This window comes from Apium graveolens, chromosome 6 (assembly GCF_009905375.1).
Source record: "Apium graveolens cultivar Ventura chromosome 6, ASM990537v1, whole genome shotgun sequence".
NCBI lineage: Eukaryota > Viridiplantae > Streptophyta > Magnoliopsida > Apiales > Apiaceae > Apium > Apium graveolens.
The window spans coordinates 138,940,777-138,962,044 of record NC_133652.1 but is presented as its reverse complement, the minus strand read 5'-3'; the positions used below and the strand labels follow the sequence as shown (position 1 = coordinate 138,962,044).

The following is a 21,268-nucleotide window of genomic DNA, read 5'->3' as shown; positions in this document are numbered from 1 at the left end:
GCATCAGACATTAGCATGTGATCGAGTTCCGAAGTAACCGCAGTATCAATCACATCCACTTTTAAGCACTTCTCATCTTCTGTAGGGAATTTCATTGCCTTGAATACATTGAAGGTCACATCCTGATCTTGGACCCGCATAGTAAGTTCACCTTTTTGCACATCTATCAAGGTACGGCCAGTAGCCAAGAAAGGCCTTCCCAAGATTATGGGAATCTTCTTATCTTCCTCAAAATCCAGAATAACAAAATCTGCTGGAAAAAAGAGCTTATCCACCTTGAGGAGCACATCCTCAACTATGCCCCTTGGGTAAGTAATGGAACGGTCAGCCAATTGTAGCGACATGTATGTAGGTTTTGGATCAGGCAGATCCAGCTTTTTAAAGATCGACAACGGCATCAGATTAATGCTTGCTCCCAAATCACAAAGGCACTTGTCAAAAGTTAGATTTCCAATGGTGCAAGGAATGGTGAAGCTTCCTGGATCTTTGAGTTTTGGTGGTAACTTTTGCTGCAGAACAGCGTTGCATTCTTCCGTGAGAGCAACGGTTTCAAGGTCATCCAGTTTCACCTTCCTTGAAAGAATAGTCTTCATAAACTTCGCATAACTAGGCATTTGTTCCAGAGCCTCAGCGAAAGGTATATTTATGTGAATAGTCTTAAAGAATGCGTAAGGGCTAGATTGTTGTTATGATTTGGCTTTTGTTCAAGGTCAATCTACTTATTATGCTTAGAATTCGATTATAGGTTCTTAGTGATAAAGACATGAAAAAAGAAAAAATTTTGGAGAAAAAAATATGGAAGTTGTTGCTAGTTGTGGCTAGGCGTCAAATGGCTAGTAGCCGGCTCGCATTTGTTGCGAGTAGTCTAGGGTTGAGCAAGATGGAGCGAAACGCACTTGCTCAGAAGTTAAAAAAAAAAAAAATTAAATTTTTTTTTTGCATAATTGATCAAGAGTGGGCTCTTTGGTATTCGAGTTATTAAGTTCTTAGGGGACTTTGTGCCTAGTGACCTAAGGCTTTTAGAGTCTGGGATCCGCTAACCTAACGCTCGTTACATGGATATCATTGTATAAGTCTTTTGTGGACCTCACTTATTGCACGGTCAAATAAGCATTTGAGTTGTAAATAAAAAGCACGATTCCGTAGTAAGCTCCAGAGTTCTTGTAGTGTTGTATATCACTTTGTGCCTAGAATTTTTATTCTTTGTATAATCGTAGGATTGCCTTGAGGATAGTCTAGTCATAGTAATTGGTCTAGTTCTGAAGCATATCTATTGAGCATTTGCACACACCACGTTTCTGGCTGTATGTCCGTTTGCATGAGTTTATTGATCTTTAGTTGTCTAACTGCATTCGTTGAGATGTGACAATTTGGTTGGTTAATTGTAGTAAGGGGGATCGTTGCATTTTCATATAGATTGCATTCATGCATATTTTTATTTGTTTTTGAGTCTGTGACGCTTGAGGACAAGCATCGATTTAAGTTTGGGGGTGTGATAAGTGGCATTTTATACCACTTAGAACGTCTTAAAATGGCTTAAATTGGTGTCTTGAAATCAAGTATTTTGTGTATTTGATGCGTTTTTCTAGTGTTTATGCGTTTCAGGGTATTAGTTGCATTTCGGGGGAGGAATCATCAAGAATAAGCCTTGGCATGTGTTCACCATTGCGAGAGGAAAGGAATGGGCAGATTACGGCGAAGAAACGGAGCAAACCTGGATTTTTTCCAGTAGAGGCCTGCGCGCCCGCGCAGCAATGCTGAGCGGCCGCGCAGCAACCTGCGCGCCCGCGCAGCAATGCTGAGCGGCCGCGCAGCAACCTGCGCGCCCGCGCAGCTATGCTGAGCGGCCGCGCAGGGTCGGGGAAAAAGATAAATTATTTTAGACTTCTACTTCTGTTGGGCTTCCAATTTCTATGTAATCTGAGTTTTATGGGACTATTATATAGGTAGATTTGAGACGTTTTCACAGAGAGTATTAAGGAGATTATGTTTTAGATTGTGTTTTACGCAAGAAGCGAAGGAGATAAGGAAGAAGACCGATTTAGCACACCGCAACGAAGAGGAAGCATATATTCTTGTGATTCTTGTTTCGTTGTAACGTTGGATGCTAGTTTTCTTGCTTTGACTTATTTACTCTTGTGACGTACTCTGTTTTAATATAATTAGTTTAGTTATTATTTTCTTGTGTTTGTTTATCATGATTTCATATGAACCCATGATGGCGATAAGTTCTATTATGGGCTAATCGTGATCATGGGGTTGCAACGGATTTATTATGGAATTCTTTAGTTAATTGTTTAATACTTTAGTGTGTGATGATTGCTTGATATCTAGTATTGGTTGTGCATATTCGTCTTATGTGCGTCGCGAACATATAAGATAGGGTGTTAATCTCTTGTGAAGCGACGGTGGATCTTGAGATTTAGAACTTGCCATGCTAGCATAGGTTCATGTACGTTGAGCATGATTAGTGGGTAACTCTAACAGTTTTATTTGCCCTATGTAATCAATAGGAATAACTTGTGCTTAAATCATTGTGTTGTCAATTTCTGTAGATATATAGGAACTCAACATAATTGATGACTATTCAACTTCTATCTTAATTGTGGATGCTTGGTAGAATGGTATTGGTACAATGAAAGTTGGCTTTTATCAGTTTTGTGTTATTCGATTAATATCATCACTGTCACATGCTAAAGGTAATAACAATGGCTATAGAAGGAAGTAATAATGAAGTTGTGATCTCATGAGTGTTTTTATTATTGATAAATTGAAGTGTTAGTTAAGTGGTTAATTAAGTAGTTAATTATAGTTAATATTTAATCAACAATTTTAGGTGTTATTATCTTAACATTGAGAAGTAATCATACATTGGTGAGTGAGTTAAATTAGACAATAATTTAGTCTGAGTCTCTGAGGGAACGAACTAGAAAGTATTCTATATTACTTGTGAACGCGTATACTTGCGTGAATATTAGTGCGTGTTTTCGCCCTAACAAGTTTTTGGCGCCGCTGCCGGGGATCGAACCCGGGTCACCCGCGTTATTTGTGCCAGGGCAACAAGTTCTTTTATTCAACTCTCGGCTCCGACTTTTTCCTGGGAAGTTGAAATCAAGGTGGTCTGGACCTTTTATTGTCAAAACTGTGTTTCCACATGGAGCGGTGGAAATTTTTGAGAATGATGCGGACCAAGAATTCAAGGTTAACGGTCAGCGGTTGAAGCACTACTATGGGGACATGGCAAACCGAGAGGTGGTTAGTGCCATTTTGTTGACTACTTGAGAAAGGTACGAAACGTCAAGCTAATGACGAAAAAGAAGCGCTGCGTGGGAGGCAACCCATGAATTGTTGTTACAGGAACCCTTAGAAGTTAATAACCTATCCAAAAACACAAAAAAATCAGAAAACAGGGGCTGAATTTTTTTTTTCTAGAGACCCTCTGCGCGCCCGCGCAGCTATGCTGAGCGGCCGCGCAGGGGTGGAGTTCCAGAAATTTTTTTTACAGTTCAGAAAAAAAAAACAAACAAAAACACAAAAACAGTTTTAGCCCATAAACCCACGAATTGTTCCCACTACCCCATCATTTTATCCCTTAATTCCCAAACCCTAATCTAATCCACACCCTATATATACATACACCTATCCTACATATCTCCCACAAAACTTCCTACACTTAAACCCTCTCACAAACATCAAAAATCAGTTCTTACACACTTTTATTCACGAATCAATGGCACCCAAGAGAGCACGCACTATTGACAGCAGCAGCACAGTTCCTACTGCTGATTCATCGAGGGGTACTGCTGCAAGGCCTCGGTTAACTGACAGAGCTGCGGAGGAGGAGTACACTAGGCTGTTGGGGAAGCCGATTCTGAAGGAGAGGGGGTTTTTACCATCAGGGAGGGATGGTGAGTTGTTGCCCATGATTGCAGAGAAGGGGTGAATAGCTTTTTGTGAGTCACCCAAAGCAGTACCGATGAGCGTTGTTCGCGAGTTCTACGCAAACGCGAAGGCTGAAAAGAATGGGTTTTCTGTAGTCCGTGGGCTGACGGTTGATTATCATCCTGCGGCGATTCGCCGTGTGATTGGACAACGAGAGAGGAAGCCCGAGGAGGAGAACTGGAATGAAAAGACTGCTGAGGATTTTGACATGGATTTGATTTGTGCGACTCTCTGTCGACCGGGCACAGTTTGGAACCGCAGTCCAGCCAATAATGAGTATCGTCACTTTCCGGCGATCGCCATGAACAGGTATGCCCGTGCATGGAATGCATTTATATGTGCTAATATTTTGCCTTCTTCACATGCACACGAGGTCACAGTTGAGAGAGCACAGTTGTTGTGGAGAATTCTGAATGAGGAATACTATGTGGACCTTGGTGAGTTTATCTACCAAGGAATTCTGAAGTTTTTGAGGGGAGCAAAGCATATGAATATCCCTTATGCATCTACGGTTACGAAGCTATGCCGAGCAGTGGGAGTGAACTGGCCGGCTCATGAGCAGTTGCAGTTGCCAGCAGCTCCGATTGATTCTGGCACTCTGAATGGGATGCAGGAGTGGACCGGTGGTGAGCCTGAGGAGAATGGGCTGGGTTATCATCTTCCAGGAGGGCGTCCAGCACGAGGTGCTACTATGGCTAGGCCAGGGCGTGGTGAGGCTGGTTCTTCGAGAGTTCAGGAGGGTGCTGGGATGGGTGATGCCCAGTATAGGAGGCTTTCACGGTGGATGGATGCCATGTATGACACGCAGAGCAGGTTTGCTCAGGAGCTCACCCTTGCGTTAGGGACTGCTTTTCGAGGCCTTGGAGCTGATATCCAGTGGCCAGTTTTTGGTGAGGACTCTGCATACCCACCACCTGATACTCCACCCACTGAGGGTGATGATGATGATGACTCCGAGTAGGTATACCCTGTGTTCCTTTCTACTACTTTCACTGAGGACAGTGAAGATTTTTAGTTTGGGGGTGGTAGTTAAGGAATATTGTGTGTGTGTCATTTAGTTGCATATTCATGATAGTTTAGTTCATATAGTTGCATAATTTATGCCATTTAGTTTTTTTTTATGAATGTCATGTAGCTCATGCATTTACCATGATCCCTTTTGCAATAAGTTATCGACTGAATTGTGATATTGATGCGAGTGTAGTGATAGCATTAAAGTGATATTAAGTTGTGTAGGTTGATATGCATTTTGGGAACAATTGTAAGTCCACTAAGTCTTAAAGAATGCGTAAGGGCTAGATTGTTGTTATGATTTGTGATTTGGTTGTTTTCAAGGTCAATCTACTTATTATGCTTAGAATTCGATTATAGGTTCTTAGTGATAAAGACATGAAAAAAGAAAAAAATTTGGAGAAAAAAATATGGAAGTTGTTGCTAGTTGTGGCTAGGCGTCAAATGGCTAGTAGCCGGCTCGCATTTGTTGCGAGTAGTCTAGGGTTGAGCAAGATGGAGCGAAACGCACTTGCTCAGAAGTTAAAAAAAAATTAATTTTTTTTTTGCATAATTGATCAAGAGTGGGCTCTTTGGTATTCGAGTTATTAAGTTCTTAGGGGACTTTGTGCCTAGTGACCTAAGGCTTTTAGAGTCTGGGATCCGCTAACCTAACGCTCGTTACATGGATATCATTGTATAAGTCTTTTGTGGACCTCACTTATTGCACGGTCAAATAAGCATTTGAGTTGTAAATAAAAAGCACGATTCCGTAGTAAGCTCCAGAGTTCTTGTAGTGTTGTATATCACTTTGTGCCTAGAATTTTTATTCTTTGTATAATCGTAGGATTTCCTTGAGGATAGTCTAGTCATAGTAATTGGTCTAGTTCCGAAGCATATCTGTTGAGCATTTGCACACACCACGTTTCTGGCTATATGTCTGTTTGCATGAGTTTATTGATCTTTAGTTGTCTAACTGCATTCGTTGAGATGTGACAATTTGGTTGGTTAATTGTAGTAAGGGGGATCGTTGCATTTTCATATAGATTGCATTCATGCATATTTTTATTTATTTTTGAGTCTGTGACGCTTGAGGACAAGCATCGATTTAAGTTTGGGGGTGTGATAAGTGGCATTTTATACCACTTAGAACGTCTTAAAATGGCTTAAATTGGTGTCTTGAAATCAAGTATTTTGTGTATTTGATGCGTTTTTCTAGTGTTTATGTGTTTCAGGGTATTAGTTGCATTTCGGGGGAGGAATCATCAAGAATAAGCCTTGGCATGTGTTCACCATTGTGAGAGGAAAGGAATGGGCAGATTACGGCGAAGAAACGGAGCAAACCTGGATTTTTTCCAGTAGAGGCCTGCGCGCCCGCGCAGCAATGCTGAGCGGCCGCGCAGCAACCTGTGCGCCCGCGCAGCTATGCTGAGCGGCCGCGCAGGGTCGGGGAAAAAGATAAATTATTTTAGACTTCTACTTCTGTTGGGGTTCCAACTTCTATGTAATCTGAGTTTTATGGGACTATTATATAGGTAGATTTGAGACGTTTTCACAGAGAGTATGAAGGAGATTATGTTTTAGATTGTGTTTTACGCAAGAAGCGAAGGAGATAAGGAAGAAGACCGATTTAGCACACCGCAACGAAGAGGAAGCATATATTCTTGTGATTCTTGTTTCGTTGTAACGTTGGATGCTAGTTTTCTTGCTTTGACTTATTTACTCTTGTGACGTACTCTGTTTTAATATAATTAGTTTAGTTATTATTTTCTTGTGTTTATTTATCATGATTTCATATGAACCCATGATGGCGATAAGTTCTATTATGGGCTAATCGTGATCATGGGGTTGCAACGGATTTATTATGGAATTCTTTAGTTAATTGTTTAATACTTTAGTGTGTGATGATTGCTTGATATCTAGTATTGGTTGTGCGTATTCATCTTATGTGCGTCGCGAACATATAAGATAGGGTGTTAATCTCTTGTGAAGCGACGGTGGATCTTGAGATTTAGAACTTGCCATGCTAGCATAGGTTCATGTACGTTGAGCATGATTAGTGGGTAACTCTAACAGTTTTATTTGCCCTATGTAATCAAAAGGAATAACTTGTGCTTAAATCGTTGTGTTGTCAATTTCTGTAGACATATAGGAACTCAACATAATTGATGACTATTCAACTTCTATCTTAATTGTGGATGCTTGGTAGAATGGTATTGGTACAATGAAAGTTGGCTTTTATCAATTTTGTGTTATTCGATTAATATCATCACTGTCACATGCTAAAGGTAATAACAATGGCTATAGAAGGAAGTAATAATGAAGTTGTGATCTCATGAGTGTTTTATTATTGATAAATTGAAGTGTTAGTTAAGTGGTTAATTAAGTAGTTAATTATAGTTAATATTTAATCAACAATTTTAGGTGTTATTATCTTAACATTGAGAAGTAATCATACATTGGTGAGTGAGTTAAATTAGACAATAATCAGGAGGGAATGAAGCTTCTTCTTTGATAGCATCACAAAGACTTTTGCTAACAAATGCTCCAATTTTGATGCCATTCCAATCATGAGTCAACAAATAGGGTATGCACTTCTTAATCAGACTCATTATGATTATGCATCTGCTGTGTTAGGTTATATTGGTGACAGAATGAAGGAAGATGCAAATGTAGTATATTTTGCTAGGTTTCCGTCAATTAATTTATAGTTATTGTTGTCCTGATAAGCCACAAGTGTTCAGTGACCTAATGAAACCTTTTAAGTTATATAAAAGGGCATTTACTGACTTGTTATCTGCTGATAAGAAGAAAGAAGTACTAAGACCTCTCCAAATACCCCAATCTGTCAAACAATTCTTAGTCAACACTATCCCAGGCACTTACACAACCATATTCCCTGATGTAGCACCATCACAACCATCCACTACTCAACAACCACAGTCTACCTCACAACCACCAACATCAGCACCTATTGTCAGCACTTCACAGTCCAGACCCAAATTCAAAACCAAACCAACCTCTGGTACTTCTCAAAAGGTGCCAGTTGTAAAATCTGACACATCCTCCAGACCCAAAACCTCAAGAGCTAAATCTGTTCCTCAATCTTCACCAAGGAGAAAGAGAAGGCTGATTCTGAGAGATGAATCAGATGAGGAAGAACAGGTCCAGGTTCCTGAATCAGAACTTGTGACAGAAGAAGCTGAAGAGTCAACTCTTCAGAAGGAGAAAGCAGCTGAAGTTTCTGGCATTCAGAAAAGAAAGAGGTCTTCACATTCTAGTACAGATCATGTCACCCCTCCATCTAGAAAATCAAAATTCAGGAAGGTGAGAGCAGGTGTGCATATTGCACAAACTCAATCTGAGGATGTTGAAGATGCTGAGGAAGGGTATCAGGAATCTCTGATCTCATTAGAACCTATTGTGATTGAAGCCCTGCCAGCAGCTGAAGAAGTTCTGATTTGGGAATCTGAAATTCCTGAAGTCCATATATCAGAACCTTTACAAGAATCTGTGATTTCTCCACCTCACTCTCCAATCAAAGCTACAGATGATGTTGCAGAACAAGAAAGAAGTCCTAAAATAGATATTCATAATTTGAATATACCTACTGTTCTATATCTGGAAGCTCCAGCTACAAAACAGCCAACTCCTGTTACTTCTCCAATTTTACAGGCTGAGATACCAACAACACCAATTCTTGATCTTGGAACTGAAGATCAAAATTTAGACAAAGCTGCAACTACTTTAGACTCTCCTACAGCCACACACACCTTGGTGTTATCTGAAGATGAGGAGATTCTAGCAAGTTCTGGAGATTCAGCTCCAGTAAACACTACAGTGCCTACAGGAAAGGAGGCATAATTCCAGTTTGAGGAAGAGGCTGCTCCAGTTCTATGGGAGGAAACCTTTAGAGGGGCTGAGTGGATGCATAAATGGAATGATACTGATTTCATTCCCAGCCCACATGTTCTGACATAACATGTTTCAAAAGTTGATGAGTTGCTGACAAGTTCTGACTTCAAGCATCAACTAAAGGTCACTGCTCTCAGTACAAGAACTCTACAAGGTCAACAATCCAAGACTCATGCAAAGGTTGATAAACTTCAGGAAAAAACTGATAAGCTAGCCATGATGCAAGCTCTAGATAAGAAGAGGTTTATCAGACCAATTCAAGAAAAAAATGGATGCTATTGAGCTTGTTCAAGCCAAGCAGGCCCAACTGGATGATGTATTACAAAATCAAGCTGCTCAACAGACTCAGTTAAACGAGATCCAATCTTCACTGGAACTCCTTCTTTCTCTACTCCTGACAGATGATGCCAAAAAGGGGGAGAAGCTAGTTAAGTCCAAATGCTCACCAAGCCAAACACTATAGAAAAAGAATGATCATGGAGATGACCAGGGAAACTCTGAAAAGAGTAGAGGTCAAAGTCAAGGGAAGCAGCTGAGCAGAATTCCCATTCAACATACAAGTTCTCATCAGAGAATGTGTGGTAGCAAGAATTCTGATAGATCTGCTATGCAAGGGAGTGATAAGGAAGAAAAGAAGCCAACAGATCAGGATGTTCCTTTGTTGATCACAAATGCTGATACTTCAAATACTGATGATCAAGTTCTGACAACTACTTCTGATGTGATAGTCCAAGCTGGAAGCCAAGAGTCACAAAAGTTTTTGCAGACTTTGAAATTCAAAGGAAAGAAAGCAACATTCTTCTACAAAGATCCCAAAATTCAATCTGTTCATGAAGAATTGGCCAAAAGACTATTATTTAAGGATAATCCAGGAGTGGATTTAGAGGAATTAAGAGAAGAAGAAGCTAAATTTGCTGCTGAGAAGAGCAAACCCAAGTCAAAAGCTTCTGATGCTAAAAATCCATCAGGGCCAAAAGAAAAGGGGATTGTGATAAGAGAAAGATCTTCCACAGAGATTCCTAGATCAAGGACTAGATCTCAAACTACACTGATCCCAAAGACAAGGGAAAAGGAAAAGTTGGGGAGACAGTCAAGAAACAGAAGATGAAGATTCCTCAAATTCTGATGGATCCCGTATGCAAGATGGTTCAAGTCTTTGATGATGCTGCTACTGAAGATGAAACAATTGAAACTCTGAAGAGAAAGAGGATGACAGAAGAATCTAAGACAACCTCTCACATAGCTCAAGTTGTTCAGAGTGAAGAAGTTCAGAACTTAATAAATCCTGAAGATATTTCAGAATAGCAAGCTACAGATGAAACTGCAAATCCTGACCAATTCATCAAGACAGCAACCTCTGACACTGCTCAAGTTGACATAGAAAACTTAACATTATAAGATAAGAAGAAGCTGCTATGGAACAAGTCTATTCCACTTCATCCTAAGACAAATCAGATGTTGAATCAACTTGCAGCATTTGGGGTAAAATCTAAGCAAGCTAGAGACACTTCTGGATTAGGTTCTGACAGAGAGAAATTCCAGTCTGGGATATAAGTTGATATTAGAGATCCATTCACATTGACTGACAAGCTATATGAAGAGATCACACAAAAGCACCTTGACAAAGTGCTTTCTGCTCAAGTAGTCATGGATACTCATGATGATTATGAAGAAAAAGACAAATTGATCTTGTTTCTGATTGATGGCAGAACTTATAGATTATCTGAATCTGATGTGCTGAAGAAATCTGTCAAAGAGCTCCAATATATTCATTATCTACTAGAGGTAAATTCTGATGTTACCAGGAAATGGTCAGAATATATTCTGAAGATAATAAGAGATTTACTCAGAATTTCTGGTGCAAGAATGACAAAGTATACTCCAATGATGACTGAGGATGATGGAAGCGAAATTCCTATGAGGAAGAATTCTACTAAGGTAGAAGTAATTCTGAAAGGAAGATGCTTATGCTATAATGAAGATTCTACACATCCAAGGGTAATCAGACTGAGAGATGGACTTGAAAGAAATTCAATTTCTGCATTCAGAGCTGCCATATATCAGATTGGTGATACTGAAGATGAAGAACTGCAGCAAGTCAAAGCTCAGTTACTTGAAGTTAAAAGAAATGCAGAGACCAAGCTGGTATCAGACTTTGTAAGGAATCATTATGGATTCAGGCTGATTCAGTGAATTTAGTAAAAGCTGCATGAACTGTAAGTTGTATTTAGTTGTACATATAAGCTCTCATTGCATTTGTACTTAAATGTTTTTGACATCATCAAATCTATAAACTTGTATATTTTTATAATTTACAAGTTGGGGGAGATTGTTAGATATATTTGTGATGTCATGTCTAATCTGATCTGTTTAGTTTCAAAACTTACTATCAGAACTTAACTGGAAATCAGAACTTACTGAATACACTTCAGGGATGAAAAGCGGCTGATTTACAGGAGAGGATCTGGATTAAACAAAAGAAGATATGTTTGGAGAGTTGTACAACTAAAGGACTACAGTAGATAATCTCTGATTGATGTATTTTAGGAAACAAAACATATCATATCAATTAGGAGATATCTTGTAACTGTATGGTATATGAACACAGATTAGGGTTTACACTATATGTGTTATCATTCACGAGAATATTATTTATTGTAACCCTAGCAGCTCTTAGTGATATCATACATCACTGAGAGAGTGGATAAAACCTATTGAAACAGAGTTTGATATATTGAATAAACTTGTTTTCTGTTACATACTTGTATTTATAATTGAGTTGATTGTAGATACTATATTCAACCCACTTCTATAGTATCATTGAGGCCTAACATATCTTGTGACGTTGTACTTGGATCTTCCAAATGAGAGAGATGATCAGCGACTTGATTCTCAATACCTTTTCTGTCCTTGATCTCTAATTCAAATTCCTGATGCAAAAGAACCCATCTAATCAATCTAGGCTTCGAGTCCTTCTTCAAGACGAGATATTAAATAACAGCGTGATCAGTGAAAACTGTCACCTTCGTCCCAAGCAAATAAGATCGAAACTTCTCAAAACCGTAGACGATTGTTAGGGCTTAAACACACGCTAATATTCATGCATGTATACACGATCACAAGTAATATAGAATAAATTCTAGTTCATTCCCACAAGGATAGGTTTAGGTTAATTTTAATCGATGTATCTATGCAACACTAGTATGGTTATTATCCAATGCTAAGACAAGTAACAAATTATGGTTGTTATACAAAGATTAACTAAGATATTATACTAAAGAACATGAACTAAGAGATTAAAGAGTTTTGATTAATATATGACACGAACATGAGATTCTAACTTCATTAAATACTTCATTCAATAACCCTTTCGTTCTTAACCTTAGCATGTAATGGTGATGACACTAATCAGATAACACAAAACTGATAAATGCCAACTTTTGTTGTGCGAATACCATACTACCAGGCATCCACAAAAGAGATAGAAGCTAAGTAGACACCAATTATATTGAAACCCTATATGTCTATAGAATTTGACAACATAACAGTTTAATACACAAGTTATCTCTCACGATTACATAGGGAAAGTATGATGGTTAAAATTACCTACACATCATGCATATCAAATACATGAACCTACGCTAGCATGGCAAGTTCTAAACCCTTAAATTCATTTTCGCTTAATTAAAGATTAACACACTATCTTATAAGTTCGCGACACTTATAAGACGAATAAGTGCAGCCAAAACTAGGTTATCATACAGTCACCACACACTAAGGTATCGAAACAAATTAACTAAAGAAATCCATAAATAAATCCGCTAGAACCCCACGATAACGATTAGCCCATGATCGGACTCATCATCAATGTGGGTTCTGATGAAAGCATGGTATAATACACGTAGTGTTTATACTTAATAAAACCAAGTATGAAATAAGAGTAAAGGTTCACGAACAAGAAAACTAGAATCCAAAATTACAACTTAAAATAAAGAATCACAAGAGTAAACTAGATCTTCTTTGCCTTGGTTTTTTTATGCTCTACGGTCTTCTTACGCCTTCTCCTTAAGCTCTGGTACGTCTCTCCTATAAATCGACCTTTATTTATGTATATATATGCTATAGAATTAACCATGGCTTCAAACTCTCAAAATCCCAATAGAAACAGATTTTGTCATCCCAACCTGGCGGGGGCGCAAGCTGCTTCAGCGCGGGCGCGCTGAGTTTCTGCTTTTTGAGCGCGGCCGCGTGCTACTTCAGCGCGGGCGCGCCCGTCTTTCTGGATAAAATTCTGATTTCTTTTCTTCTTGTTGATTTGAGCTGGTCTTTTCACGAGCCTTTATTCTAGACACCATCCTAACACCAAATTAGCACTAAAACCATGCTAATTCAGCAGATTACCTGGAAAATGCCCGAAATGTAAAAACACTATAAAAACACGTTAAAAACATTAACAACTTGAGTATAAAACACTAATTCAAAGCTTTACGGAGCGTAATAAAGTGTCATAAATGCCACTCAACATACCCCCAAACTTGAATCAATACTTGTCCACAAGCATAAATAGACTCAAAGAACAAGAAATAAAAATGCATGAATGCAAACTATATGAATGCAACGATCCCCATAGAATAACTAAGTCAATCAACAAGCAATATCTCAGCAAATGCAGTTATTCGCACAAAGATCAATCAAACCCCACAAACCAACTTACAAGCCATAGATGTGCGTGTATATAAATTCTTATAGATATACTATCGCAACTAGATCAATAATCATGACTCACTACTCATCAAAGCAATCGCAAGGTTATAAATAGAATACAAGCTAGACTCAAAATAACTTATAATACTTCAATTCTTATATCGGAGTTTTATATGGATTCACGCTTTTATTCATAACATAACAACACAAATATGCTTATTTGATCGTGCAATGAGTGAGGTCTACAAAAGACTTATATAATAATACCCATGTAGCGAACGTTAGGTTATTGGATCCCAGACTATAAAAAGCCTTAGGTCACTAGGCACAAAGTCCCCTAAGAACTTAATAACTTGAGTATCAAAGAGCCCACTCGTGATCAATTATACATAACACATATTTTTTCTTTTTTTTTTTCTCTTTTTTTAGTAAATTTCTGAACGAGTGCGTTTCACTCCATATCATTCAACCCAAGACTACTCATATAAAATGAGTCGGCTACTAGCCATTTGACACCTAGCCACAATAACTAGCAATGAAATCCAATTTTCTCCAATTTTTAAATTTCCATGTTAATTTATCATTAAGAGAATATCCTAAATTTTAAATATAAACAAGCGATTACACCTCCAAAAACAAATAACCATGACCATGATCTAGCCCTCAAGCAACCAATAAGACGTAGTGAAATACAATTATCTCTAAATACGACATCACTACACTAACATCAATATCACCAATCAATCGGAAAAATCATCTAAGGGATCATGTTATTATGCAAGTGCATGACACTATATGAACAGACTAACATAAAAACCACAAAAAAACTACTACATGGAAAATATGCAACTATATCAACTAAACTATCATGAATATGCAAACTATACACGACTCACACAAAACACATACTCCTTAACTACTACCCCCAAACTTAAAATATTCACTGTCTCAAGTGAAGGTAATAGTAAGGAATCAGGCATACCTAATCAGAATCAGGATCATCACCCTCAAGGGGTGAATGTCAGGAGTGTCTGGAGGTGGATACACCGAATCCTCACCGAATACTGGCCACTGGATGTCAACTCCGGTGGCTCTATTCTCCTATGGATGTCGTGCATCACATCTATCCTCCTAGCTAAACACCTATACTGCGTCATATTCAAACCATCACTGCTTTGTGCTTCCTCCTGCTGCTCCTGCTATTGCTGCGATCCCAAATGACCAGCCTCTTCTCCCAACTGATCTCTCCAAAATACTCTCCTTGCCTGCACCGTCTCACCAGCAAAAGTCTGATCTGCTGCCCTTCCACCTGGCAGATGATCATACGAATATCCAAGCCCCTTAGGATCGGGCTTTTCACCATACCACTCTGTCATGTTCAACAATGTTGAACTATTAATCGGGGCACTAGGGAGCTGCAGCTGCTCATGTGCGGACCAACACACACCAACTGCCATACACAACTTCGTCACAATGGACGCATAGGGTATCGAACCCGTAGTACTCCCTCGCAAGAACCTCAGAATACCTTGATGGATCACCATCCCAAGATCCACATAATCCCTCTGCAGAATACCCCATAACAACCAAGCACGCTCTACAATAATCTCATGCACATGAGAAGTTGGCATTATATTAGCACAAATAAAGGAATTCCATGCACATGCAAACCTGTCATACATGAAGCAGGGAATGTGGTATACTCGTTCGTGCCCTTCTTGAACTTTCAATGCGTCTCAGGCACGCAAAGGGTAGCAACAATCAAATCCAAGTTAAACTTCTCTAGAGTCTTCTCATTCCACTTCTCCTGCTCCTTCTTCTTCTCTGGCTGCTCAATCACCCTTTGAATCGCCTCAGCACTATAGTCCACCGTCATCCCCCTTACCACAGTGAACCCGTTCTTATCCGCCTTAGCATTAGCATAAATCTCACGCACCACACTCATGGGCACAGCAGCGGGTGTCTCACAGAAAACCACTAAGCCCATCTCTAAAATCATCTCCAACAACTTACCATCTTTTCCCGATCGCAGAAAACCACGCTCCTTGGCTATAGGCTTCAAAAGCAGCCTCACATACTCCGCCTCAGGCCTCGGGAGTCAAAAGTCTAGGCCTCACACCACCTGCACTCGAAGAATCGGTGGTACTGCTGCTAACTTGAGTTCGGTGTCTTTTTGGTGCCATTGAGATTAAAAGAGATTGAGAGAATATGTGTTTGTAAGAGAGATTGTGTGTTTGAGATTTTTGAGAAGTGATGGAGAAGTTTTTGTATAAGTGTGTGTATATATAGGAGATTGGGAGAGAATTAGTTATAGAAAAGGAGTGGGAATTGATTATGAGAATAATGGGTTTAATTTGGAGAGGGAAATTTAGGATGTGGAAGAGTAAAAATCGAGTGAGAATTAATTTTGTATTAAAACCCCAATTTTCTCTTCAAGCGGGCGTGCCCAGTTTCTGGAGTTTCAGCACGGGCGCGCGCTAGGATAGCGTGGGCGCTCCTAGTTACTGGAAAAACTGCGCGGCCGCCCCGCTTTTCAGCGCGGGTGCACCGTGCAACTGAAGTTGACTTTGAATTTTTTTGGTTTTTTGTTTTTCTGATTTTTTTGTGTTTTTCTCTTTTCTTTCTGCTTCCTCTACCTACTAATGTACAACAAACTCGGGTTGCCCCCCAAGAAGCGCTTAGTTTACGTCGTTAGCTCGACGTAGAATCTCAAGATCTAGTAGACAATAAAACGACACTAACCACCTCACGGTTTGCCGTATCCCCATAGTAGTGCTTCAACCTCTGCCCATTTACTTTAAAAAAATTGGCTTGGATCATTCTCAAAAATCTCCACAGCTCCATGCGGAAACACAGTTATGATTATAAAAGGCCCTGACCATCTCGACTTCAATTTTTCAGGAAAAAGACGGAGACGAGAGTTAAATAATAGGACCTGTTGTCCAGGCATAAATGATTTAAGCACTAAACCTCTATCGTGCCACCTTTTGACTTTCTCCTTGTACATTTTGTTGTTTTCATATGCTTGAAGCCGAAACTCATCGAGTTCATTCAATTGAAGCATTCTCTTCTTACCAGCTGCATCCAAATCAAGGTTCAACTTCTTCAAAGCCCAATATATTTTATACTCTAGCTCCACAGGCAAATGACACCCCTTACTATAAACCAACTGAAACGGCAACATTCCCAATGGAGTCTTGTATGCTGTTCTGTACGCCTAAGCAGCTTCATCAAGCTTCAAAGACCAATCCTTCCTTGATAAACACACAACTTTCTCTAAGATACGCTTGATCTCCCTGTTAGACACCTCTGCTTGACCATTAGTCTGCGGATGGTAGGCTGTTGCAATGTGATGATTCACATTATACCTTTGTATCATGGCAGTAAATTTGCGATTGCAAAAATGGGATCCCTCATCACTGATTATGACTCTTGGAGTCCCAAATCTTGTGAATATCTGCTTATGAAGAAAATTAAGCACTACCTTTGCATCATTTGTCAGAAAAGCCTTGACTTTCACCCATTTCGACACATAATTTACCGCCAACAAGATATACTGATTATTGCAAGATGAGACAAATGGCCCCATGTAGTCTATTCCCCACACATCGAAGACTTCAACCTCGAGAAACACATTAAGAGGCATCTCATCCCTCTTAGACATATTACCCACACGCTGGCATCGATCACACTTCAAAACAAAGTGATGCACATTCTTAAACAATGTAGGCCAGAAGAATCCCTCTTGAAGGACTCGAGCTGATGTTTTCTCTCCACCATAGTGGCCTCCATAAATAGTTGAATGACAGCCTAGCAAGATTCCCCCCATTTCACTATATGGAATACATCTCCTGATGATTTGGTCAGCTCCTTGCCTAAACAAATATGGTTCATCCCAAAAGTACCACTTCACCTCATGAAGAAACTTCTTCCTTTGAGAGTACGGCAAGTCGGGAGGCATGATATTACTCATAAGGTAGTTCACAATGTCTTTAAACCACAGTTCTTCCTCTTGCACTCCAAACAGCTGTTCATCGGGAAAAGCCTCATTTATTAATGTCTTATCTAGTGAAGTTGCACTTGGATCTTCTAAAAGAGAGAGATGATCATCGACTTGATTCTCAGTTCCTTTTCTGTCCTTGATCTCCAATTCAAATTCCTGAAGCAAAAGAACCCATCTGATTAATCTAGGCTTCGAGTCTTTCTTCGAGACGAGATATCGAATTGCAGCATGATCAGTGAAAACTGTCACCTTCGTCCCAAGCAGGTAAGATCGAAATTTCTCAAAACCGTAAATAATAGCTAAAAGTTCTTTCTCAGTAGTAGTATAATTAATTTGAGCACCATTTAGGGTCTTACTAGCATAGTATACCACATGAAATATGTTGTTCTTTCTCTACCCAAGAACTGCTCCAACTGCATAGTCACTTGCATCGCACATCATCTCAAAAGGTTCATTCCAATCAGGTGCAGTTATGACAGGTGCCGTGATTAAACTCTTCTTTAAGAACTCAAAAGAAGCTAGGCACTCATCATCAAATTTGAACGGGACATCCTTCTCAAGGAGATTGCACAAATGTTTAGAGATTTTTGAGAAGTCCTTAATGAATCGCCTGTAGAAGCCCGCACGACCAAGAAAACTGCGAACTCCCTTAACAGAAATTGGTGGGGGAAATTTTTTGATGACCCCCACTTTGGCTTTGTCCATCTCAAGACCCTTACTAGAGACCTTGTGCCCAAGAATAATGCCCTGTCGCATCATAAAATGATATTTCCCCCAGTTGAGAACCAGATTGGTCTCCACACACTTTTTAAGAATATCTCCTAGATTTTGCAAGCACTCATCAAATGAATCGAAAAACACAGAGAAATCGTCCATAAAAACCTCCATAGTTTGATCAATCATGTCAGAGAAGATAACCATCATACATCTCTGAAATATGGCCGATGCCCCACATAAACCAAAAGAAACCCTTCTAAAGGCGAAAGTACCAAATGGACAAGTGAAAGTAGTCTTTTCCTGATCTTCCAGAGCAATGCAAATCTGATTATAGCCCGAATAGCCATCCAGAAGACAGTAGTACTCATGCCTAGCCAATCTATCAAGCATATGATCGATAAAAGACAGAGGGAAGTGATCCTTTCTTGTTGCCTTGTTCAGCTTCCTGTAGTCCATACAAACTCTCCATCCCATGACTGTTTGAGTAGGAATAAGCTCATTCTTCTCATTAGCAACAACGGTGATACCTCTTTTCTTTGGTACACACTGAACCGGGCTCACCCAAGAACTGTCAGAAATGAGATATATGATCTCTGCATCTAGCCACTTAAGAATTTCTTTTTTCATAACTTCTTTTATGATAGGATTTAGCCTCCTTTGTTGCTCAACAATAGGCTTTCTACGTTCCTCTAGCAGAATTTTATGTATACAATAAGAAGGGATGATTCCCTTGATATCTGCTATTGTCCATCCAATTGCCGATTTGAATTCTCTCAAAATTCTTAAGAGTTTTTCGTCATTATTACCTGAAAGGTCAGATACAATAATAACAGGCAACATAGATGCATCACCTAAAAATGCATACCTTAAGTGTTCAGGCAATGATTTAAGCTCAAGTGTAGGAGCTTCCTCAATAGATGGCTTGAGGCGCTTTATAGATTTGTTCAGCTCCTCCATTCCCAGAGATTCAAAAGGCATATCCATCTTCCTCTTCCAGGGAGAAGCATTCAGATATTGTAACTGCTCATCACCTTCATCATCTTCGCTATCACAATTGCCCAACAAGGCCTTTTTTAAGGCATCAGACCTTAACAATTGATCAAGTTCTGAAGTAACCACTGAATCAACCAACTTCACCTTTAAACACTCCTCATTTTCCGTAGGGAATTTTATGGCATTGAACATATTAAAAGTTACATCCTGATCCAACACTCGCATGGTGAGCTCATCTTTCTGCACATCTATCAAGGTTCGGCCAGTAGCCAAGAAAGGTCTTCCCGAGATTATGTGAATCTACTTATCCTCCTCGAAATCAAGAATTACAAAATTAGCAGGAAAGATGAGTTTATCAACCTTGACCGAGACATCCTCCACAATGCCTCGTGGATATGTAATAGAACGATCAGCCAACTACAAGGTCATATAAATAGGCTTTGGATCGGGTAAGTCCAATTTCTTGAAGATTGACAAGGGCATCAGATTGATGCTAGCTCTCAAGTCACATACGCATTTATCAAATGACACTTTTCCAATGGTACAAGGAATAGTAAAGTTTCCAGGATCTTTAAGCTTCGGAGGCAACTTCTGTTACAGCACAACACTGCATTCCTCCGTGAGAGCAACTGTCTTTAAGTCATCAAGCTTCACCTTTCGAGAGAGAATACCTTTCATAAACTTCGCATAACTAGGAATCTGTTCAAGAGCTTCAGCGAAAGGTATATTGATATAAAATTTCTTGAACACCTCCAGAAACTTCTCAAACTGCTTATCCGGCTTTCTCTTCTGCAGCCTCTTAGGAAAAGGAGGTGGAGGATAGATCTGTTTCTCCCCTGTATTACCCTCATAAAGAGTGTGTTCAACAATAGTCTTCTTTGGTTCCACTTTTGCTTCCTTCGGCTCTTCTTCTTCAGCCACAGTTTCTTCTTCCTAAACTTGAAATTTTTCAGGATTTGCAACCTTCCCAGACCTCAATGTAATTGCCTTTACCTGCTCCTTAGCTTCCCTCTTTCCTGGTACTTCAGTGTCACTAGGGAGTGTACCAGGATGACGATCTCCAAGGTCTTGATAGAGACCGCTTGGCTCTTGTACATGAGCCTCAACTCCTCCAAATTAGATTTTTCATTAGACTGTTGCAGCCGAAGTTATTGTCTTGGTGCATATTGCGGTTGCTGAAAACCCGGAGGGTTGTATTGATTTGTTGCATACTGCTGATAAGGCTGTTGAACCGCATTCTGAGTATTACTCCAGCTGGAGTTAGGATGATTACGGTTGTTGGGATGATATGTGGCTGGAACAGGCTGCTGCGACATCTGAAAGTTGCTTACGAACTGAGCTGATTCACTAGAAATAGCACACTGCCCCATCTCATGGGCACCACCACAAAGCTCACAGACACTAGTGATTTGATTAACTCTATAATTAGCCAAAGAATCCACCTTCATCGTCAAAGCCTTAAGATGAGCAGCTATAACAGTAGCTGTATCTAACTCCAAAATTCCTGCTACGTTGCCCTGAGATAGTCTTTGAGTAGGATTCTGGTATTCATTGGCAGCCATCAGTTCAATCAATTCATAAGCTTCATCATAGCTTTTAGCCCACAAGGCTCCTCCTAATGCTGCATCAAGCATGGGTCTAGAAGTAGCACCCAATCCATTATAGAAGCAGTTAATGATCATCCAGTCAAGCATCCCATGATGTGGGCACTTCCTAAGCATCTCCTTATAGAGATCCCAAGCCTCACATAAAGATTCTCCAGATTGCCGCACAAATTTAGTAAGCACGTTTCTGATTGCAGCAGTCTTCGCCATAGGAAAGAATTTAGTTAAGAAATTTTGATCAAGATCCTCCCATTTGGTGATAGAACCTGGTGGTAGAGAATGTAATCAGCACTTAGCTTTATCCCGCAGAGAGAATGGGAAAAGCCTCAACTTAATAGCATCTTCAGAAACTCTATTGAACTTGAAAGTGTCGCAGATCTTAATGAAATCTCTGATGTGC

General features: G+C 39.7%; 1 non-coding gene across 1 annotated transcript; it reads left to right on the top strand.

The window, feature by feature from the left end:
* Positions 1-20,956: 20,956 nt before the first annotated feature.
* Positions 20,957-21,063, top strand: LOC141669077 (small nucleolar RNA R71). Its single transcript, XR_012553375.1, has one exon. It is a non-coding gene; the product is annotated as a small nucleolar RNA R71 (small nucleolar RNA).
* Positions 21,064-21,268: the final 205 nt, after the last annotated feature.